This window comes from Thermobia domestica, chromosome 1 (assembly GCF_964235325.1).
Source record: "Thermobia domestica chromosome 1, izTheDome1.hap1.1, whole genome shotgun sequence".
Lineage (NCBI taxonomy): Eukaryota > Metazoa > Arthropoda > Insecta > Zygentoma > Lepismatidae > Thermobia > Thermobia domestica.
Genome location: NC_137454.1, coordinates 115,452,484 through 115,478,215, shown reverse-complemented (window position 1 = coordinate 115,478,215; position 25,732 = coordinate 115,452,484). Strand labels below are relative to the sequence as shown.

Here is a 25,732-nt window from a genome sequence, read left to right as displayed (position 1 = left end):
GAAACATACTTTCCGACACAAGACATCACTCTCAGAGACTACTCTTGTTAGGAATTATATTTCTAAAAATTACTGGCAATCTTTCGTCCAAGACCATCACATATGAGGGATAACGATCCTAGGCTCCTATAACACTACTCGAGAGAAGTGTGATAGGAAGGAAGCAGCCTGGGACCATTTATGTTAGGCGCCATTTCAGCATTTGCCTGGGGTGAATGTGGAAAACCCAGGAAAAGCCTCACTCAGAAAACCATTTTTTCGTTGTGGTTTCAGCGTGTCTCTTTTCTTCATCGGGTAAACGTGTTCATTTGCAATTTACGATCGTGTATCGTATCCATTTGACATCGATTCGCACCAATGACGTACTAGAGATCCCAATCACCACCGACTGTTATCATCTTGAGTTTGCAATATTTCTCTTCATGAGAAAACAGTTTCCAGTGTAACACATTCTGGAGTGTATGACCAGAGTACATAACTTTCAGGGGCTATGGGTGAACGATCATTCTACTTCCGGTTCGACGACATTGAGAATCGTAAGAGTAAGCATATTTCCATATTTGAATATGTCCTTCCACTTGTTCAAGTTTCAATGCGATATTCGTCAAGGAGTTGGATAGCTTACCTTGTAAGCTTGTAACAAAATAAACAAAATGAAGTGCTTAGCAGTTCACAGCTCGCTGGCCTACTGGTAGCTATGAGGTGCAGTCATTTGGTCTGTGGCTGACGACCGTGAGTCTAGACCCAATGGGGTCACACAAGTCCTTCTGAAGAGTATCGGAGTGGTATACGGACAAAATCTCGCGGCCGAAACATCGCCGCCCAAAATCTCGCCGGCCAAAACCTCGCGGGACAAAATCTCGCCGGGCCAAAACCTCGCGTGGCCAAAACCTCGCGTGGCCAAAACCTCGCAGGACAAAATCTCGCCGGGCCAAAACCTCGCCGCCCAAAACCTCGCGTGGCCAAAACCTCGCCGGGCCAAAACCTCGCCGCCCAAAATCTCGCCGGGACAAAACCTCGCCGCGAATGAAACTTTTCTTTAAAATTTTTCCAATGTGTTTCCTAATATGCAATTCCAAATTACAAATAATAATAATAATAATAATAATAATAATAATAATAATAATAATAATAATAATAATAATAATAATATACAAAACATCGTGTGCGTGGGCTTTCTCGGGTTATTCCCGTTTCCTCCCACTTTCTTTATTCGATCATTTCCTTCATCCTGGTCATCTACGTCTCCTTTAACCTATAGGACATAATGAAGGGACGTCGTAAAAACTCATATATTATTTCATACATTCATAAATATTAGTCTATTAGATTTTTGTTAAAATTTTAAGTTTTTGGATGTTCCAAAGTTCACGAAACTAACCTCGTTAGTTGTCATTACTTTCCTTATGCAGACTTTCTTTCTCTATAACCAGTTTAAAAACATCCTGTCGCCCTACCTTCACATTGAAATCCTCTAATACAGAAATGGAATTTTCATATGGTATCGCGGGACTTGGTCAAATACCCGTGATACTTCTTCTGAAACAGCGTCTTCTATACCGTCATCCTTATCATCTGTTGGAACATCTATATTTTGGTCAGGCGAGATTTTGGGTATGGCGATATTTTGGGGCGCGAGGTTTTGGCCCGGCGAGATTTTGTCCCGCGAGGTTTTGGCCCCGCGAGATTTTGTCCCGCGAGGTTTTGGCCAGGCGGGGTTTTGGCCTGGCGAGATTTTGTCCCGCGAGGTTTTGGGCGGCGAGGTTTTGGCCAGGCGAGGTTTCGGCCTGGCAAGATTTTGGGCCGCGAGGTTTTGGGAGGCGAGGTTTTGGTCCGCGAGGTTGTCGCCGCGAGGTTCTGGCCGCGAGGTTTTGTACCCAAACCATCGGAGTATTTTAGCTACCTTCAAACATTGTGTGTTTGTGTCCCTGTCGCATTAGACTAACAAGGATGTACAAAAGTAAAACTACTTAGAAGACCGTAGAGCGGTTGGACACGACTTAGAAAAGTAGCTTGCTCGTGCATTTTGGTGCACAGGGTTCGTTTCCAGGCAGCAAACAATTGAACCCTTACGGTGGTTGGATCTGATTCCACCTTAAGGTACTATTTCGCTGAAACAGCCAACTGCGACAGTTGGCATTCAAAGACTACTTTACGTGTTGTAAAATAGGAGACATTTCGCAGAAACTACTTGGTCGATCGCGGCCGTGACGTCTCTACTGCCGGTCGACGACTGTCAGCTCTCAACTGTTCGGGAAGCAGTCTAGCAGTCAGCCGCAACGGTCCAGAAACTGAACTTTTACAATAACCACTACACTTTTTCAAAAAAAAATTAAATATTACCTTTCTTTATTGACACACAATAAAAGCAGAGCGCACTGGAATGAGATTGGTAGGGTGCAAAGGTGTTGTGAGGCGTAGATTCGCAGCGGGGCTCTGCGGGAATACGTCGCGCACCAACACAACAGCATTATGTGCCCGCTTCTGGACTCTACTCTAAGTATAATGTTAAAATTCTACTCAACTTCAAACACCAATGATTGAAGGCAATACACTCGCTAAAGAATTATTACTTGAATTGCGTTTACTCTGACTTTGATCATGTTTATTATCATCAATCATTTTGTATTTTCTTTTCGTCTTGTTTATTAAATTTTCGTCCAACGTGCGCTCCTTAGTCCGGGCCTGGCTCTTTCTACACAAATGGTAATAAATATACCATTTAATTCACAAAGAAATTAAAGAACGACTGAAAGCAGGGAATTCGTGTTATTATTCAGTTCAAACTCTCTTGTCGTCACGAATTCTGTCGAGGAACTTGAAGCTTAAAATGTATAAAACCTGCCTGTTGTTCTGTATGCTTACTCTGAGAGAAACGTAGACTGAAAGTTTTCAAGAACAAGATCCTAAGACGCATATTCGGACCCAAAAGGAACGGAAATAGTGAATGCCGAAAACTTCACAATGAGGAACTAAATACATATAGTTTAAATCGTTTACCAAACATTGTTAGGGTCATCAAATCTAGGAGGCTCAGGTGGACAGGTCATGTAGCTAGAATGGTAGAAAGTGGGAATGCTTTCAAAGTTTTAACTGGAAACCCAATCGGAAAACAACCATTCGGAAGACCTAGGCGCAGATGAGAGGACAATGTTAAGATGAATCTCGCAGAAATAGGAATACAAAATAGAAACTGGATCCAATTGAGTAAGGACAGAAATCAATGAGAGCTTTTGTGAACGCGGCATTGAACCTCCGAGTTCCATAGGCCAAAGAGTTAGTTAATAAATATACAGGATCAATAATCAAAGTTACTTCTACACTCTGTTTACACTTTATATAGGCCTATGCTTCTATTTTGCAATTGCTGCCGCAGTATGAGGAGGAAAAAAACATACAAAGGCCGCGTACGTAACGACTTGTTCTGGATACCCTGATTCACAATCAATCTCACTAAGCAAACAAACGTAGCACACACATGGACAATGTAGTTGAGTCGTCGAGAGTCCAGTGTCGGCCGAAGGAGTCACGTAATCCATTTTGACACGCCGTGCTGTTTGTTTTGCAACTTAGTAAACAGCAGGAACATAAAAATCTTGTTCTATGCTTTAAAACAGGCAAACACTGAAACCATTTAAGACAACGAGAGCAAACAAGGAAAGAAAGACGAGAAAGAAAACTATGAAAAATTGAGCGATCGCATGGTATAAATTTGACTTTATAACCCAAGAAGTACATTCGTTAATGTGTATGTAGTACTTACGAATCGTATGTTGTCAAAGTAGAGTGCTAAATGCCACCACAATTTACAGACTTGAAATGGTTGCAACATCTTTGATTTTTAGTCTTTCTATCTATAACAAATAATATCATATAGGCCTATATTTTCCGGTAAAGGTTAAATCACTGTAAATTATGTTTCAATTTAATTGGTTTCTTTGGATGGTTGCTTTTCCGATTCCATAGGACATTCGTGGGCCGCGGTGGCTCAGTGGTAAAGCGTTCACTTCTGGGGCTTGGAGTCCCGGGTTCAAACCCTGCTCCCGCCAAGTGAACTCTGTGGTGGACAAACTCACTGTGCGTGGGTTTTCTCGGGGTTCTCCTGTTTCCTCCCACTTTCTTCATTCCACCATTTCATTCATCTCTCATCACCACCGTCTCCTTTAGCCTAATAGGCATACCCATGGGAGATAAAACTCAAAAATTTCATTTCATTTTCCATCTGACATTTAAGACCGACCTTAGTGGTGCAAAACAAAAATCGGGAGCAATTTTGCCCGGCCCCAGGTTTCCAGTCAACTTTTTCCAAATCATAAGTAGTATACAGGACGAGGGCCACACTTTGAAGATGCGGGGCCCTAGGTTCCCAGACAACTTGTACCCCTCTTCCATACCCATACTCCCCCTCCCCCATATATAAAAAAAGATAGCATAATTAAGAATAGTGGGAAAACGTGGGAACACACAATGGGAACAGTGGCATACAGCCGTCATAGAACAGTGCGATCAGAACTGATCTTGCCATACAGAAGAAAGCGTGCTGAAGGTCATATAAGGGCTGCTGGAGCTAGGGAAGAGAAATGCCCGAAGAAAAGCTAATAACAGCACACTACATCACAGTCGATTGCTGAGTCGTGTACAAAGCAGACGTGTTGACAATAATGTTAGTGCGTCGTGAAGGTTCAATATGCCACGAGGACCCACATTAGACCCTGTCTTGCGGGGCAGGATAATCGGACGGCTGGAAGCTGGGCAAACACAAACGGAGGTGTCCAGAACATTGCATGTACCACAAAGTGTGATCTCACGGCTGTGGCACAGGTTTCAAACCACCGGCAACATCACACGTGGACCAATTCCGGGTCGCCCAAGAGTCACAACCCCTCGACAGGACCGGTATCGGTCGGTAAGTGCACGTCGGACTCGGTCGATTTCAGCACGCAACTGTCATCACAGCTTGCAGCTGCTACAGGAGCACGTGTTTCAAGACAAACAGTACCGGCGACTGCATGAGGTTAGTCTTTACGCAAGACGTCCCGTCGTATGTATCCCTCTCTTTCGTGTGCAGCGCAGAGCCCACTTGAGGTGGAGCCAAGAACACAGGCAGTGGACCATGGAAAAGTGGGATCACGTTCTGTTCTCGAATAAGTCGCGATTCAGCTTGCAGTCAGATTCTCGACAGACACTGATATGGAGAGAACAGGGGACGTGCTACAACCCGCAGAACATCATTGAAAGAGATCAATTTGGTGGTGGGGGTGTGATGGTTTGGGCGGGCATCATGCTGAATGGACGTACTGACCTACACGTCTTTCAGGACGGGACTTTGACTGGCCAGAGGTAACGTGATGAGGTGCTGGTACCGTATGTGAGACTATTTCGGGGTGCAGTTGGACCATCATTTATATTCATGGATGACAACGCACGTTACCATCAGGCAGGTGTAGTGGATGAATTTTTGGAGGAGGAAGATACTCGACGCATTCCGTGGCCTGCACGGTCTCCAGACATGAATCCAATAGAACACGTCTGAAGTGCATTGGGAAGGGAGATTTCAGCCCGACAGCCCCCACCACGAACGATTCCGGACCTGTCTACTGCCCTTCGGCCGGAGTGGCAAAGGATACCGATGGACCTCATTAACGAAGTGATCGGAAGCATGGAACGACGTTGTGCCGCCTGTGTAGCCGCGCGTGGTGACCACACGCGTTACTGATGCTCTTGATCCACCACAAACTCATTTGTCTTCTAGCCACACACATTGGATCATTTTCAACTATGGTTAGTTTTGTCAAATAAAGGTGTTGGGACTGTGTGTTGTGTGTTTTCTCTTCCCTTGCACACTTTTTTCACGCAGGTGTCCAAGTTTTGGATGCCTAGGATCATTTAGGTATGTTTGGTCCATGTGGACTAGAATTCTGCTATCTTTTTGGACACCTATATATATTTGTTCAGAAAAAATGAAAAGTTCAATTGAAAAATGGAAAGTCAAATTGTTCAAGAAAAACTCCTTTCTCCAGATGCTACAGTCACTGGGATTGTCAAGAAAATCGTACATTGTTTTACGTTCTTGTGTGTATTTGACAAGTGGAGAATACGTAGATTACAATCTAGCGCGAAACTCTCTTAGGCGCAGGGCCCAATTGGAAACAAACAGTCCAATCAGCTTAAATTCAACTTTGGCCGCGACAGGTTGAATTTGAATTTACACTTGCGTACAGTTTTTGTACTGAATTTTGTATCACTAATAATTCTTATTAGGTTAAGAAACTCACTTTAGCAAATACCTTAAAAAGTATTTGTGTCCAGAATTCTAAAACCAAAACGCCTTACGTTGTGTTGTTTTATTAAAATAATCGCTGCTGCTGCTCTCTGTAAAACATAATGTGGTATTATTGCATAGTATTGTTCTGTGTACTTGACACGCCCAGAGTAGATACTTTAGCGCGAGATCCCAATTGGAGCACTGGGTAACTTAACTTAAGGCTAGCTCTGCTGATGTTAATATAAAATCCCTTTAAATTCAGTAAATTATGGCAAGATACACATAGGGGACTACTTCATTGTTTCACATACTAATTTTTGTGGATGTACCACAAAGGGGGAGGAATGGCCTCCAAAATTTAATGAAAATTTGATGAAAAATTTAAAAAACGAACTTCATCTTCCCTCTCTCGGCCATACATAAATATCCACTACATACATAAAATTTAGGGATGTGCACGAGCGAGTCCGAGCGAGTTTTCATTGAAACTCGACTCGACTCGAAACCGACATCATTGAGCTCGACTCGAGAACTCGGCTCGAAAAATTTCCTCCAACTCAACTCGAAACTCGAGTCGAGTCGAGCCAAATCGAGCCAAATGCTGTGTATAGTTTCAAGTACTTTCTTCAAGTATCCTACAATATATAGACAATATAATTATTATCAATAATAATTACTATTACTACAACTTATTATTATTATTATTATTATTATTATTATTATTATAACAATACCAGCGTGTATAAACTTAAATGATACGCGATTTGTATCTGAATACTAAAAACTAGTTGACAGCTGACCTCGGAAAAGGTGAAGTCAAGGAGGCAAGAACATCGCTCACGAGGTTCTGAGTTTCAGTTCCGGAGGAGCAAGTATCCAGGCTCGAACCAAAAATCGTTAAAGTTAGACTGCTTCGGCCAAACATGTTCAAACCTGCTCGGCTCGGGTTCTCAGCGGCTCGACTCACAGCTCATTCACTATCGAACCTAGCCAACAGCTCACCCAACCGAGCCGGCCCGAGCCGATGGCTCATCTGAGCCGAGTCGGTGCCTTATCTCAACCGAGCCGACTCGAGCTGCTCCTCAGTTGAACCGAACTGAGCCAGTTAACATCACTACCTGGGTTGGGCTTCTGCTTCGGCTCAAAAGTTAGATCGTGCAGGTCTCAGCCTTGGTGGTAAGGACTACAGTATATACCGGTGTTTACATTGGTGCTCACATTTGAGGCTGTTTCGTTATAAAAATCCATAGTCGTCCTGTTAATCGAGACGAGTCGAGATGCGAGCAGTGTCCCATCTTCTGAGCAATACTAAAAATGTTCCATGTTACTGCTTACATTTCTTATGACTTTCGCTTTCCAGTCTAATCAGGCCATGTTTTCAAAACGAGTTAAAACGAGCTAAACGAGCGAGCCGTTTATGAAACTCGACTCGACTCGAAACTCGACCTCAAAACAGTGACTTGGCTCGAAACTCAACTCGAGAAAATTACCTTTGACTCGACTCGGAACTCGACTCGAATTTGCTAATAAAATGCATACTAGCGGTGGTACCAAATCATCTTTCTAGCTTAATTAGGGGCTGAGCTATTGATGTTTGTTGTAAAAATAAATTAATTTACGTAAAAAAAAAAAAAAAAAAAAACTGAAACTCCACAAATTGTCTAACTTTGCCCCCCCTGCTCCCCCATATAAGCAAGAAGTACAAATACACGATATTACCATGTAGTAGCCTACTTCATTGCTTCATGTACCAATTTTTATTAACCTATCCCCCAAGAGGGGGAATGGCTACCAAAAAACCGTTTAAAAAGAAACAAAAGAACACGATATTTACCCTCCGCCCACCGCCACATGGTACCCCCACATAGATAAGATGCACACCAACGGAAAGTTGCATCCTTCAGGAATAAATTGGTTTCAAAACCATCTTCCAGCCTTAATTAGGGACCGAGGTTTAAAGCCCTGATACAGCAGTTGCGTCAATGGGCGTTTAAAGATTAAGAATGCAGACGACCAGTAGAACGTAACACAAAGAAACTACATATTCAGTGAACAGAAATTGGGAAAATCCCGATTTCTTTCTCCGGAATTGAACATTTGGACGGATCGAGATTAGGGAAGTTCCAGAAATTTGATCTAACGGTTGAATATAGATGGCAAGCAATACCTGTGAGCGTGTAAAAATGGAATATATATACCTATTTAGATTATTGTTTTAAACAAAATAAATATTTTAAACGTTTTTTTGTTTAAAACAAAGTACTTTGTTTTAAACGTTAAAAACGTTTTAAACAAAAAACGTTTTAAACATAGAAAACGTTCTTTTTGTTGTTTTTTAAACGTTTTTTTCAACCCTGGTTTGTACACAATAGCACGTGGTTGTAAATGAAGCATGTGTTTATAAAGGTTGCTTACGCGTGAGTGTAGGGGAACCTTACAATTTTAACTTCAATTGAAGTTATGAAAGAAAGACAACATTGTACGAAATCTGCAAGTTCCATTCGTGATAGCACCCATTATAACTAGTAGTTTTATTTATTAAGTCGACATTCCTGCACAGTTTAACATCCGATAATGCAGATAGCGACATCTGGTACCGCCAAGTAGGCAAGTTACAGCTCTGGTAGAGCGACATCTACTAGCGTGAATGTTTATTATTACGATTAGCGCGTGACATACAGACTAAAACGGTCATATTAGGATGAAAATGCATTTTGTTCTTATTTGTATGCTTTAGTTGGATAACTATACGTTCATTGTAAAACAAAAATATTTAAATACCTGCGACGATTGAGTTTTGTCCTCAATTTGACATCAATCGGGTTTCATTTTCCCTCCAGGTATCCATGGGCATAAATCAGATATTCAGCATGACATGTATATTCAACAAGAAGCAAGCAGAAGAAGAAAAAGAAACTTATAATTGAAATATTTAATGGGCTCTGAAATGATCGTACATTAGTAAACCGTGGTAGCAGTAGCTTCATATTTTGTGGAAATGAAAATATACATGCGCTGCTTAAATTAGCAAGCTAAGAAGGCAAATATCATGGATTTATGTGGGTTGGAGTATGGCTTAGCAAATTCATTCAATAGAATCGATTTACTAGGAATTAGTTCCGGAGAATAACACAATTTAAGGAAGCTTAGATTTAGCTATACATAGAAGTTACACTGTTCTGCAGAACTTGTTCTCGGTGAATCGATTCTTTTGAATGAATCGCCTAAACTTGCTGAAAAACATGAAATAAAAAGAAGTTGAATTTACTGCTTCTGGTTTTCTGTATTTCTTCGAATTTTTTCTCCTTTCCTTTTAATATTTTGAACTCTCGGTGCCCTCTACTGTTTATTTTTTCATGATAATCCAACGAGGCCAGACCGCTTGCTTACACCAGCCGCTCAGTGGATGATCTTTCTCTCTCTCTCTCTCTCTCTTTTTTTTTTTTTTTAAATATTACACAAAGTGATATGTTATTTTTGGCTTCACATGAACCACGTAGCACCAAACCAAAAGAAATAAACGAAAGGAAAAGAATCGTTTGCTGACTAAATAATCTGTCGGAAGAACTGACATTTCTATATGAACTACCTACGTCTAGATTCACTCTCATAGCCTACAATGAAATGCTTGAAATGTTTTTAAAAAAGGAATTTGAAATATGAAAATTCTATGGTATTTGCTGCTTTACAAGTAATACAAATCCAATTTCCCCTTTCTCCATCTTTATTAGGACCACTTACAAGATTGTACTGTTAGTATTTTCGTACGTAATAGTCCGTTACTCCACACAATTCTTGGACTGAAGCAAACTTATGAGTTCTGTATTTTTTCAATAGATAGCTAGAGCGACTATCTCAGCTGAGTTAGTTAATGGAGTCAATGCTTTATAAAATTCATGACATTCCCTAGCTTCTATTCAACCTGTACAACAGCAAAGCATTGTTGGTTGCCCATGGTTAAAGGATATGTACCTTTCAGCTAATTTTCTTAATTGCCTTTACTAGAATTTATTATGATTATACCGTGTGTCCACAAAAACATTTCCTGATTTCAACTGATTGTACAATGAAAACTTTTTGCAATATGTTTGTAAGTAAGGTGTCAGAAGTTGTAGTAACTCAACACATTTTTGTTTCTTTCCTATAGGTTGTAGCATTTACCAATTTTTCAGCTAGAGGGCAGTAAATTCAAGATGGCGCTCTCCAAACAGCAATACAGCCGGTGTGTGTTAGAATCCCACACAACGAAGAATGTTGTGTCTAGGGATGTAAAATACCTGGGTATTTATTTCAGCGGGTAAATACCCTGGGTAAATACCCGGGTATTTACCCAAAATGGGTATTTTAGTGGGTATTTTATGTTTCAATTACCAATAAATGAATTTTATCGTTGTCAATGAAAAATATAATGGTCATTTGAATCACTTGCAACAGAAGCACTAAATAACCACTAAATTAATCATTTTTTCTATCAATTAAAGAATGAATTTGATATTTATTAAGTAACACAGTACTGATTTCCTAGCTAGTCCCCATTATTTTTCTTTCTACTCACACTAAATTTCCTACTATTATCCTTGGCGGAAAATAATTGTCCATTCTACCCCGTAAATTCTTACCTTAGTGTGCCCCTGAGGCGTCCAATCAGTTGCACGGTATAGAATTCGATAGTGGACCAAATCAACACGAAAATATAAAATTTATGATAGAACATGACGATGACCAAAGAAAGTGAAGTCAGTTGTCACCAAACTAATCATACACTATTATTAAGTATTCTGTCTGCCAGCAGCTCCTGGTATTAATAACACAAAATTTAAGTTACTCCTTATGTTCGCGTTTGATGAAACTGCTCTCTTCATTTCTCTCGATCTGGCACATCTTTTATTTCCAATACCTTCTCCAGTTTTTGAAATCACCGATGAGCACACTAACTAAACTATTTAAGTAACAGTGGGATCTCTATAACTAAAATGAACAACCACGTTTTCTTTAGGTTTACCAAATTCATTAATTGCAGAAAATGAATTTACTTTCCTATTATAAGGATCTAAAGTTTACATTACCTTAAAAATGTGAATAGTACTGATGAAAAACAACTTCTTTAATATATTAAAAAAAACTGAACTGATATTCCAAATACAGCTGGTTACTTTTTTCACACAAAATAATGTTATTTTTGGTATTTTATCTATTAGGCAATGAGATGTACTGAATTGTCAATTATGCAAAAAAAAAAAAAGCCCCATTAAGTTTCTTATATTTTACTCCTGGTTTACTGAATTAACAAATTAAATCTGATTGAGAACCTATACTGTAACATCTAAATTGTGGATATAGTTATAAGTACAGAAACTCGACTTTAGTAAGTAATAACCTAGAAAATATTCAGAAACTAAACAAATTTGCCATTCTGTAGAAGTAATTATATAATTACGAATTGCAGAATAATCAAAGTAACTGTATTTAGTAAATTGTTCGATCAAATTATTTACTAAATATGCCGTTGAAAGAAAATGATCCATAAAATAAGAAATAACACTTCGTAAAACACTTAGGTAACTCATTCCTGATTTTTAGAAGTGTTCACTAAATGGAGTTTAACACTAATAATAATGCTTTGTGAAAGTATTTATTGGAATAACATATTTAAAATACTAATGTGATAAAAAAACGTTAAGTTGTATAGTAACTAAGTGAAGATAATATTTATACCTTAAATTACTCAATATAGAACAGCAACTAACCCCTATCATATTTGGAGCATCATAAATAAAAATATCACAAGTTTTACTGTTCTACTCAGTATCAACCGTAAGTTTAGAGTCGGAATCATCACACATTTCTTGAGTATCAACATCAGTATCAATCGTTTCTTTACTTTCTTCTATGTCACTCATTTCTTCTGTATCCTTTTCCAATGTCTCTGGTATTTTGTTCTGTTCCATGCCAACAGCTGGTGACTTCTTCCTTCTAGACCATAGTTCTGAGTGTTGCATCCGTGAAACTTCAGGTAATTTCTTATTTAAAAGCTTCCAGTTATATGAAAGATATTTTAGTTTCCCTGCCCTCTCCGATGATAAACAATTTATTGTTTTACTATGGTCCAAGTAAATTCTTTCTGTGGCAGCAGATGTAACCGGAGCACTAAGGATTCGAATGGCAACATCAGCTAATTCAGTGATGCCTCGAAACCCTCTCCACGAAAGTAGTGAGCTCATTTGTTCCACTCCGTTCCACAAAAGCTTCCTTGCCCATATTCCTTTCTTGTCCCTGTAGTCAATCAAATGTGCTCTCAGTAAAACAGAATTCAATCCCATTTGTTTTCCAACTTCACAAATGAAATGTATTCATCAAGCAATTATTCAGCTGTCAATTTGCAGCCCTGAAAAGTGGAATTGAGGAGATATGCAGCCAGATGAATTGGACCCAAGCCGAATTCACTTCATTTTTTAAATTTTTCCATTATTGACTACTCTTCTGTTTTTGAAAGGATTGACGATGGTAACTGTTCTGTCCGAGTTTGATGAATTCTCTGGAATTTTGAATACACAATGTCTATATGAGGCTAATTTTACTCGAAGCAATTAATCAAATCCACTATAGGTTACAAAATGGCTGCAAGGTTTTCAATACAAGCCCAGAATACATTATCAGGAGGTCTTTTCTTGATTTCTAAAGGTAATGACAATTCCTCACTCACAGCGAGCGTCTGAAGCCTAGTTTTATTGACAAGAAACTTTGGAGGCAGTGTAAATGGCTTCCCCATCTTGTTTTTCCAAGCAACTTTAACGAAATTGTAACCCTCCTTCCCTTTGAGATTTGTGTAAATAGTGCTTGGAAGTGATGTCTATGCTTGTATTAACAACATCAGTTACACTTCCCAGTAATGTCTTTACTGGGACATCCGAGGATATCATTCGATGGACATCCGAGGATGTCAGAACAAAGCAAATGGAGATGAGCAAGACAACCCAAAGACACTATATTAGAATACTTCTGTTTTACTAATATAAAAGCTGCTCTCATGCGTTGTCTCCTATGATTACTAAAATTTTTTTCAGGGTTATATTGTTTACAGAACATTCATGATCTCTTCAGACAAGTAATGTGCATCTTTTGACAACGTGAAATCAACAAAAACAGGTTCAGATTTTGAAATGACGAAATAACTGATAGATTCATTTCTCAAGCTACTCCATCCGTCACACTGTAAATCTAGATTTGGAGAATTCCTGTAACTTCATTTTAACTTCCCCTTGCGTTTCACTGTATTGAGCATCCAAGTAACTCGTAACCAGGCGATACGAAGGAGAAATTTTCTTTAAAAAAATTCAATCCATAAAGGGTGACCAACAAGTGACAGGGGACACCCACTAACGAGATCGCGTTGACAAGGCTTTCGTTCAACACTTCCTGTAATATACTTCCCGTAAGACCTTATTAACGTTCCATACGTCGTTATTTGTTTTAAGAAACGTCAATATTAAGATTCTATCAAAAATCCTAAATAGTAACGTTGAACCTAAGAAGCCATAAAAATTAAGGAAAACCTGTACATTTGATGGAAATTGATGTAATGTTTTTTTTTTTTTATTTCAGCATATTTTCATACAATAAATGCGACTACATCAAGTATATCGAACTCATTTTCTCCTTTCATGATAAAACTACTCTAAAATGTCCTTTTAAGTTCGAATCTAGTAGACATAGGGCACACTTTTTTCATGATTAACTTGAAGTCCATAATGATCTACTCGTAAAGATTTTGATAATTTTGGTTGTCTTTATTCAACTAGTTATATAGCCTCTGATGTGTAATGCTTTAGATACATAATCCAGCTTTCGTTTATCTTTTATTTATGTGTCGGGTGTCTGAGTTATTTTCTGTGAAACATTTCTGAGAATTTTAAAATTTCAAAATTGCACTTTTCAGGAAAAACTGTTGGATTGAAGTACTTTCAAAACATCTGCTCTCAAATGAAAATACACAATAACTTGAAAGGGTTCTTGAAAATTGATGGCGTATTGCAGACTTTACATTTAAAACTGGGCCTGTCTCCCAAAGATTCAACAAAGAGGGTTTATGTACGATTTCTATGTTTGGACAACCTAAGGCTTGAAGTCATACTAAGATTTTTTTTTTTTTTTTTTAAAGTCTTGGTGTAAAACTAATCCAAGTTTAAAAGCCGTTCACACCTTGGTGAAGAAGGGGCATAGACGCATAAGCATAGTAAAATAGCCCCAGATAAATCTTGAGACGGCAAGTGGGTGGTACTGTAGGTACCCCCGAGGAGACATTAATCCCTCAAGTTTCAACTCTGATTCTGATTCTCAATCTGATTTGTTCGTGAGCGATGAAGTAAAATCGGAAATGTGGTGTGAATTATTTCTCAAGATTGGCTTGATCGACGTTGATCAAACTTTCATGTACGTATAGGTGTACACGAGGGCTTCGTCTGAAAAATGTAACAACTCACCCCCCTTTCAAAACAATCGGTTCAATATTGTCGTCTCTTTACCTATGAAATTCTTCGAGAAAAATTATTTTAAAAAAATAGGTTTTAGATATCGCTTTAACCTGGAATAACCTTCAATGTTCAAAATTGTACCACTGGAGCGCCATGATTAAAATTGCCTTCAAACCCGCAGCGCACCTGAACGGGGTCAATTGGATATTATTTTGCATATTTGTAGTGAATGAATGAGACATCACGCTCGAGAGATCCCAAAATACAGAAAAACGTCACCGGTACGGTTAACAATTCTTAAAACTTCATAATAATTGAACTTTCGTAAAATACCCATTTTTTGGGTAGGTAAATACAAAAGGGGTAAATACCCGGGTAAATATCCATTTTTTATTTACCTACCCACTGGGTATTTACCCGACCCACATCTCTAGTTGTGTCTGATCAACGTGCGTTCAGACACAAATTTGACGTGGAACCACCTTCGAACAAGTCAATTTTGAAGTGGTACAAGGATTTCGTCGAAGAAAGGTGCATCTGTGACAAGCGGAAAGGGCACTCTGGCCGACCAACAGTCCTGCTGCAAGTTGTTGATCGTGTGAGGGAAATCTTTCTCCGGAGACCCAAAAAGATGTTTGCCATGTGACAGGTGGGGTACACATTGAGTGCCTGTAATGAACACATATCACATGAAACTTTATGAGTTGTTACACGTCTACCCAAAAAATGAACGCAATTTTCTCCAAGGCTTACATATTATAACCAAATAAAATGGAGGAGTGTTTTTGTGGACACACTGTACATTGACATTTTCAATTTGTTCAAGTTTAATGGGGACGTCAACACATTTGTTTAAGATTGGATGATTCATGTATGAAAATAGTGTACACCAAATTTCATTAAGAAAGAATTTAAACTCTCAAGCTCTTATGACTTGAGAACAGGCATGATTTTTGTATTCACATCCAATATAGCAAACGTATACGTTTCCCTAATATCTTGACCAACAGAGGACAGACAAAATCCGGAAATCTCCTTTGCCTACGCCACTGGCTTTCGATCATACTATATTTTTGTGGGGTATGAAGTAAAATGGAATGAAGGAGGAAAATAGGCTATGTCAGTTAGGATGCTTATTTTACATGGTCACGAGTGAGTTTGCGTCTTATTAAAAAGAAAAAGTTACTAAACGATTTTTTTAAAAATTAAGTTTATCAACAGTTATGTTGAATGAATGTTCTGAATAATAACGGTGATTTTTGTCACATATTATGCCCAAACGTTTATGAAGAGCAAAATTTCTTGATATTATTGAATATGATCTAGTGAACAACTATCTAATTAAGTCATATTTTTTCTCGGTTCTTAAGTATATAGTATTCCTAATTTTAAACTCTCAATCATCTTTCCATTTCAATTCACTGCTTTCCATAGTAAGTATGCATATCAAATATCCGGACCTATCTGGGGTCTTTGATTCCCGAATTGAGGGTTTAAACTTGGTCAAATTTTTAAAAACAATTAATTAATTTACAAACAAGAGTTCGGGGAAAATACAGGCTCATCGAAAGCAATACTAACAAAATTTGGGAAATGATTCATCACACGAAAACATAAAAACATTACGGACCAACAGGGTGAACAAAAGGCGTCATTTCGGAGATACACCCGTCCGAAAGTTGGTTGGAACGATAAAATGAAGAGTCATAATTCGAGAAGGAAATGTGGGATCAAGGTCTGGTAAATAAGCATAGTGCTTATTTCAACCCTTAATTCCATTAATGTATCAGTGAATGTGGATCAAAAGCGGGGATAGAGTTACCCTCGAACCAAAGAAGGAAATTCACTACGTCTTCTAGAAAATTGATAGATCAGAATTTGAAAACAGGTTCACGTACCGGCCGGGCTCAGACCTACAGAGCATATATAACTTCAGGCCCAGGACGGGTTCGGGCCGTAAATTTTTAAATATACAACTATATTTCTCGGGTCTCACTTTGTAAATATACTGTACAACGATATATGTTGCACCCTTCTTTCTGGAGAACTTTTAAAGCACGAATGCAAAATTAAATCTCTAATCCTTGTCAATAAAAATACAATTTTGCGTTAATTATTAAGTTTCTGTAATTCGGGCTTATTTGATTATCACGCGAGCTCGGGCCTAAATGCTAAAACATATTTCGGACTCGGGTCGGGCCTCACATTGTAAATTCACGGGCCGAGCCGGGCCGGGCTCGGGCTAAAAATTCCAGCCCGTGGAGACCTCTACCATGTGGAGAAAAAGTTTATGCTTTGAACCATTATTGCACGCAACAATGACTCGAATGAAACAACAGAAGTGCACCAACAATGTTGCCAAACTTAGAAAACATGGCGAACGAGTGACAAAAAAATACAACAGTTAAAAAGCTAGAACACGAAAACTAACAATTATTCGGTAACAATAATAACAGTAAAAATATAAAACAACGACGTAAACAATACCAATCAAAATAAAGAAAATGAAACTTAGGGGCAATTCGACAATACGGTGCTGTTAGGACATGTTCTCCATATAGCACAAAAGACGACAGTGGCAACATTTCGTGGATTAGGTTGACGACCTGGACACACTCTCGCATCCTATTGGATGTCGAAATTTGTAAATCTAGGTGAAGCTTCACGACTCCTTGCGATCGCCATAGTAGCGTGATACCGGCAGAAAATGGTTCTATATTCCTCAGATGATGAATCCATACCAAGAAATCGCTTCTGACTATTTTCACCGTTTTTGCTCTATTGAAATTAACATTCATACCTGAATGGTCTATTTCTACTACTTCCGGTTGAATCGTTGAAATAGAGGGGTAAGGACGCATATGACCTATCCACATCAGAGAACAGTTTTTCATTATCTCTTACCATTTTTTCTGTGATACTTATCCGTCTTTTCACAGACAGACGAATAAACACAACCGTTCTATTCCCACACTCATGCATAACATGTGATGAAACGTAAATGATTAAAAAAAAAAATCAACTGGAATACAGTGAGAATTCATTGCTATCACTAAATTTTCTTTTTAAGATAGACATTTAGGTGTCTGTAAGTATACATATACCACCGTAATGCTCTCCAAATACGTTCTTTTTTTTTAAGGGTTATTTTACTTTGCCGCCGCCACGAGTGGATGGAGTGGCTGAACTAACTCCGTGTGTAAGTAAGTAAAGCATTACGAGGAAACATTCAATTTTCAGCAGAGGCTGACATTACAGCTGCGGCCATAATCTCGATAAAACTTCCGTCTGGCGGTCGTTTTTAGCCAGGATACTCTCCTTCGATGTAGGACGCTCCCCAAGGGTCTATAAAGAAATGCTCTTAAGGGAGAAATGAAGCCATTGCACTCTTATAACTAAAACATTACGTTTCGTCTTTTTTTGTTTTCGTTCTTAACGGGTCTGCAGCAGTCATCATTAAATTACAAGAGATCACTAAGCCTTTCTTCTCTAACTTTGCTATTTTTACGAACACATTACCTCATACCTTATCCCCTTCAAAATTGTTGCATAAATTCAATGAATGAGATAAATTACAGAAAAAAGACTAAAATAGTAATAGCAATGTTATTATTTTAAGTACAATTAGCTATTTATCATGTTTTAGGTTATACAAATATGAATTTGAGTAATTTGAAACAAATTATAATGAAATAATGTGAGCTCTTCAGTTGACTGTTTTGATACAGAATACAGAAAGGGGCTGTATAAATCTACAAAATGATTGATGCACTTTCTAATTAGTGTAAAATAAACTACAATTAAATACTGAGAAGAATCGTGTCATGTCTTATACAAGAAAAAACTTGGAATTTGAATGTCATATAAATACATACAACTGTAGAGAGTTGATCTATAAATTTCTCGTTCTGTACTCATTTGAGTCGGATTGTAAATGATGTTTTCAGTAATCTCGGATTGTAATGAGACTGGAAAGTGAGGTTAAGAACACTAACCTGGTCGAAATTTTATGTAATGCATATGAAGGTCCCAAACTAGAATAACCTTATGGCCTATGGAACCAAGAGGTTCAACGCCACACCCACCAAAGCTTAATAATGAACTTAGCTAACTAGATCCAGTTTCTACTTTGTATTTCTGTTTCTGCTAGATTCATATTAATAGCTACTGTCCTCCCATCCACGCTTAAGTTAGGTGGGCAGGAAATGCAGCCAGAATGGAAGAAAGCATTAACGCTTACAAAATTCTAACTGGAAGTCCAATCGGCAAATGACCATTAGGAACAGCTAGGCGCAGATGGGAGGATAATATTAAGATGGACCTCGCAGAAATAGGAATACAAAGTGAAACTAGATCCAGTTGGCTAAGGACAGAATTTAATGGAGAGTTTTTTCTAAACGCGGCATTGAATCTCGAGTACCATAGAGTTAGTTAGTTATGGGTGATCTGGACAGAATCTGGAATAACAACATATGCACCTTCACCGTCAGCACTCACCAATGAAAAAAGAAAACGATTAAGATATTCATTCCGAATTTATTTTCGATGGTCTTAATAATGCTGAAAGTGGTCATTGAAAATTCGATACATAATTTACAGTATTTATTTTTTTAAAAAATAGAAGAGTAAAAGTTAGTATCTTCGAGTTTATAGTTAAGATGCACTTCAAGAGGCTTATATTAGAATAAAAAAAACTTTTGAAGACACATTTCAATTAGCCGAAGTAACTCCAATTTAAGAGATGCTAAATTTCCAGTAATCCACTTACGGAATTATATATATTCGATCATCTCTCCCTCCCAACGCCTAGAGAGCACACAAAATATATTTACAGTCAGCAGCTTCGAATGCTCTTCTCAAAGTACGACTATAAACGGTTCACAAAGCAGTGTAGTGTGTCTAATGCAATTGAGCCTAATCCATTTGTCTCTTAGGAACTGACGATCTGTTTCATTGGGCGTGACAGCTGCTATCAAAGTGTTTCTATTCCAACACAAGGAATCTGATCCACACACGAAAAAATTGAAATAGAGAGGTACTTTACATAAGCAGAAGGGTTTCCTTTCCACGGGAGTACACAGAGGGGAAGCGGAAAAAAAAAAGAGGTTATAGATTCCAACCATTACTTGCTGGGAGCCACGTTATACCGGAAACTAAACATGACAGGACCACACAGGAAATCTCCCAATGAACTCTGTCGGTCTTATTGACTGCACACGATATATTCCAAATTAAAAAAAAAAAAAAAAATTGAAATCTTGGAAATGATTAGCCTACTTTATATATATATATATATATATATATATATATATATATATATATATATATATATATATATATATGTGTGTGTGTGTGTGTGTGTGTGTGTGAGAGAGAGAGAGAGAGAGAGAGAGAGAAGTCACGCTTTTGCACAACAAATAGGAGCATGGCATTATTTATCCTTAAATTTAACTGTTCTGTGTTAGTTTTTGAAAATGAATGTGGTAACTTCATACGAGTATTATTCCTTGAATATGAGTCTGGCTTTTCATTCAAAACTACTTAAGGAATTTCTTTATATAACACTGAAACAATGACATTTCTCATCCTTCACACGAAGGGCCGTGTTTCTCAAAAACTGCTAAGTAGTCTTGTAACACTTGTAGAGCTGATAAAACTTTTTTTTTTTTTCTGTTTTTAGAAATATATTTACAATCGTCCACGTCATGTTAGAGGTAATAGCAGGGGTAAAAGTGAGGGTGAATGCCTTTCCTCCACTTCAAAAAATATCTATGGCGTACCTCCACTTTCTAAAAATTACACTGGGCAAAGATAGGCACGGGGGACGGCGTCACATTATGCATCCCCCTACTCTTTCAGATCCACTTTTACCCCTGGTTACTAGTACTAGTTATCTACGTATGTATTACCTTCACTGTTGGTCTAGTGTTTCTATTTCATAATGTTCTGAGACTTGTAAAAAGAAACCAGTTGTATACTTGTAAATATTGTGTGAGGAGGTTTAACAGACAATCGCTGTATCTGTTTGTGTCTTTTATTGTTAGAATATAATGTTAGAGCACTTTCCCCTTATTTATCAACAGAGGTATACAACCGGGGTATATATATTCCCGGGTATATATATACAACCGGGGTATATATATACAACAGGTATATATATTCAAAACAACACCGACAACGTTTAAGAGGTGATTCCTGACATCAAGATAAGACGAAAAGTATAGACCAACCTGAGTGCACAAATGCTTTCTTTCCGAGTTATGGGCTGCCAAAAACATGAAAAAATGAACTTTAAAGGTGGATAGCTCCGAAAGTATGGGACCTACAGTAGTCGGGTCAAGACTTTACTTAGGAACTAGTATGTGCCCTACCCAAATATCCATGTTTCAGAATCCTGCGGTACTTCCGTAGCAATTTTTATAGAAGTGTTTTATGAGTACTTCAAATTATAAGACCGTAGCCAAACTTCCTCTCCAAAAATTGTTGTGTGAGTACCTGAGGATTCTGAAACATGTATTTTTAGATAGCCCACATATTAGTTCCTAAGTGAAGTCTTGACCCGACTACGGTAGGTTTTATTTTTTCGGAGCTATGGGCCTTTAAAGTTCATTTTTTCATGTTTTCGGCAGTCTATAACTCCGAAAGGAAGCATTTGTGCACCCAGGTTGGTCTATGCTTTTTGTCTTATCTTGATGTCAGGAATCACCTCCCAAACCTTGAAGGTGTTGCTTTGAAACACCCTCTATATATATAAGGTTTCAAAACATCACCTTCAACGTATATATATATATATATTAGTGACTTCAAAAATCTTGAACCACGTGACCAATCTCGACCAAATGTGCCACATCGATGATGTTCATGCCGGGGATTTTTTTTTTTTTTTATCATTTCACTTTGACGGTACAACTTATAGGAAGGGGGAAATATAAAAATAAATAAAAATAAAAGTGACTACGTTTTTGACTTTATAACTCTAGAATCACCAGACCTATCTAGATCAAATTTTCAACATAGATGAGGTTCGAGCATGGTAGGTTTTTTACCATTTCACTCTGATGGTGCAACTTTGGGGGGATTTTTTTTTTAAATGATCGAAAATGAGAGAGATTAATGTGGAATTCATAGTTTTTGGGATTGCTGAGACGAACATTTACACTTCCGATGCAGTTTAAATCCAAATTTACCCCTTTATGTCAGAAATGAACCGTATTCTTCGCGTGCTAGTTTTAAAAAATAAGAAAAATATAATATCTTCGTGGAATATACTATATTATAAAATCTAAACCTTACAAAGAGAGCTTTTGAGTTTGTGCAGTGTTCCACGTGAAAAGAAAATGGAAACTATGCCCTATTTTCAAACAGAAATATGATTTTGGGACACTATTAAGCAAGGATGTATTGCAATGTAAAATTTCAATGTATCGGCATTCTATACTTTACTATTTTAAAAAAGAAAAGTAGAATATAATGATTACAATGGAATGGAGATAAAATAATAGAAAAATCAAGAAAAAATTAAATTTAAAAAAAGGAAAAGAAGTCACAAGAACAAGTTTTTAACAGGTTTTACAGCTCTTTGGAACGCTATGGCCAAGAAAGGAAGAAAGAAAGGAAATAATAAAGAACTTTTCTTCGTGGCCCCCCTGATGATGGATATTTAGTTAATGGCTGTTTTGACTGAAACAACACAGGGAGGAAATATCTCATAAATTTATTACACCTCCCACTATACGAAAACAAAAAACTTTTTAAAAGAACCTATCCCTACAGAAGACAAAAGCTTTACCCGTACAGGAAGAAAACAGACGATTATGATATGTGAGCAGCTTGAAAGGGTTTGGGCGTCTTTTTTCGAGGCAGGAGACAAGAGGAGGGAAAAGGTAACGGAGGGGTTGGTTTCCGAACTTGACTTATTTCTTCTGATAGAAGATGAAGGAGACACATTATATGATGAAACAGGGCTCCATATATTCTTTTATTTTTTAATTCTGTTTGGCTTTCCAAGATTAGTAAGACATTCTGGGTGGTCTTATGCATAAAGCTAAACGATATGTCTTTCAGTTTTTGAGCGTTACCAGCCAATGTGAGCTTTTTTTTTTTTTTTTTTTTTTAAGATAAAAAAAGTAGCATTGCGTGCAACACAGTATGTAAATTATCATCAGTGGTGACATCTTGTGGTCAAAATTCTTAAATGAAAATGAAGGAAAATAGGTTTAAAAGAGACCAAAAAATAAAAATAAATGTATATGAGTAACAGCATTGCCACCTATTGCAAGAAGAAAAAACGGGCCACGATAACAATGATGCTGAGATCAAACACGGCTCGAAAATTCTTAGCTTTGACTAAGGACTGGAGAGCTTTGGTGAATAAAAGGTTCTCAGATTTCCTCCAACTTTCTTGTTCCATTGATTCATCCATTAACTTTCACTTGGTGTCATCCATTTCCGTTTCCTATAGCATATGGGCCATAAATGTAGTACATTCAAGATTTCAAACGTTAGATCGTCTTTTGTCAAACATCAAATACAAACTAGGGATGACCAGAACCGGTTCCTGGCGGAACCGGTTTTAGGTTCTAACCGGATCCGGTTCTAAAAGATCCGCTACCGAAACCGGTTTTTCGGATCCAGGTATAGAACAGGGTTTTCGAATCCAGGTTCGGAACTGGTTCCTAAGATCCGGTTCTGGAACCGGGTTTTCGGATCCAGGTCCGGAACCGGTTCCGGTGTGGCCATCCCTACGCTAAACCCGGGCTGCTGGCAAGCTGTGAACAGTGTGCTAGATGAAATCGTGGAAGCGACAGGCACGCTAAACAAACTGTGTAACTGGCAAATTCGTTGACTAAAGAGGTAAACTGGCAAACTCATTTGGCTAAACACCCACTGGTGGACCAAATTTTTTTTCTGAAGGCACACGCAGGTCTGGGCTAAGGGCACAAGCGCATGGTCCCCTTTGCAGAGTTTTGAAGATGAACTTGTGCCTCCTTTACGGGTATTTTGGCGCTCTCGGACCGGTTTTTCGGATCTAGGTATGGAACCGGGTTTTCGAATCCAGGTCCGGAACTGGTTCCTAAGATCCGGTTCTAGAACCGGATTTTCGGATCCAGGTTTTGAACCGGTTCCTAAGATTCAGTTCTGGAACCGGATTTTCAGATCAAGGTCTGGAACCGGTTCTGTAAACCGGATCTCCAAGAACCGGTTCCTCGCGGAACCGGTTCCGCCGGAATCTAAACTTTGTGGCCATCCCTAATACAAACTGAATATATAGTTCGTTTCTGTTTTTTTTTTTTTTTTTTAATTTTCGAATTATTATAGACATTTATCGGGGACTTCATGTCAATTATATATATAATATCTCAGATTGTTCAGAATATTAATCAAAATTCTATCCCCTGTTTATTTATTTATTTATTTATTGTAACGAAATAGGGGCACCTTACTATCAATTCAACAAGGCTGACAGGTAGTAAGGAGTGAAACCAAACCACCTGCACAGGAATCCATAATCACTTATCAATGTACTGCTAGAAGTGGCTCTCTCAGCCCGAATTCGAAAGTGTCTAAACTGGTTAAGATCAATTGGACATCGAAACCATTCCTGCTGTACAAAAAAAAAAAAAAAAAAAAAAAAACTATAACAATTCAACTGTCGTCTCCTCTATGATATTTTGTATATTCCTAACAGCGGAATGTGTAATAGAAACATATGATACTACTCTGTAGTTACACGGTGAACTAAGCATACATCGGGTCCAAAAATGTACCAAGCCATACGAAACCGATAATAATTCAGGAAATGTGTCCATACGTTGTTTGTTTGTTCATTAAATTCGTGCACTTTACTTATTAAGTTTAACTTGTGAAATTTAAGGACTTCACTGTGTACCCACTATCACGTCTTCCTGGATAAATATTAATTCCTTGCCATCGACAATAAAAAAGTCAGAAAAGCGTCGTTAGTTATACAGTAGATTCATATGTGCTTAACAGCAAACAGCATTCAACCACATTTAATCTTATGGTCTGGACCATTTTTTAAAGGAATGATTACAATTCAATGAATATACAGCATAGTATTCATCAAAGACTGAATTGAGATTGATATAAGGCATCTGACTAGAGTGACGAGAAACCAATTCCCATTCTTTCACTCACTGGTTGCGTGTTCCCAGGGGTAAAAGTGAGGGGGAACGCAGGGAACGACGTTATCCCAGTTCCAACAAAATATCTATGGCGTCCCCCCACTTGGTAAAAAAAAAATAATGAGTAAAGATAGGCACGGGGAACGGTGTAACGTCATGCGTTCCCCTACCTTTTCAGATCCACTTTTACCCCTGCCCGTTCCATCAATGACCTATTAGCAATATCACTACTTTCTCCATACATTTTCCAAATATTTTCCTTATATATACGTACACCGAGCGTATCAAAAGTCATAGGTCAATTCCGTTGAGTAGAGATACGTAAAATTAGAAAGAGAGGAAAGATGCTGGAATTTTTCCAATAAAGAGACAAACAAGCTCCTTCTTTTGTAAATTTAAGGTGAGTATGCGCTAGACAATAAAAATATTTTGGGGGCTATACATACTCATTACGTCCCTCTATAAGAGCTTTCTAGACGTTCTGTTGTTAGCCTACGGGCTTTCCGCACGGAAGGCCCGGGTTCATTCCCAGTAGGAGCCCTTGGTTCGGATCACACGTTAAGCTGTAGGTCCACATTTCATACAACCTTGGTGCTAAACTAACTAACTCTATGGCCTATGGAACCCGGAGGTTCAATGCCGCGTTCACAAAAGTTCTCCATTGACTTCTAACCTTAGCAAACTGGATCTAGTTTCTACTTTGTATTCTTATTTCTGGGAGATCAATCTTAATATTGTACTCCAATCTGCGCCTAGATCTTCCTAATGGTCATTTTCCGATCGGACTTCCAGTTAAAACTTTGAAAGCGTTCCTACTTTCTTCCATTCTGGCTACATAACCTGCCCACCTG

General features: G+C 38.2%; 1 protein-coding gene across 4 annotated transcripts in view; it reads right to left on the bottom strand.

The window, feature by feature from the left end:
• Positions 1-25,732, bottom strand: part of sli (slit guidance ligand) — an 833,494-nt gene that overhangs the window by 221,427 nt on the left and 586,335 nt on the right. The window lies entirely within an intron of this gene.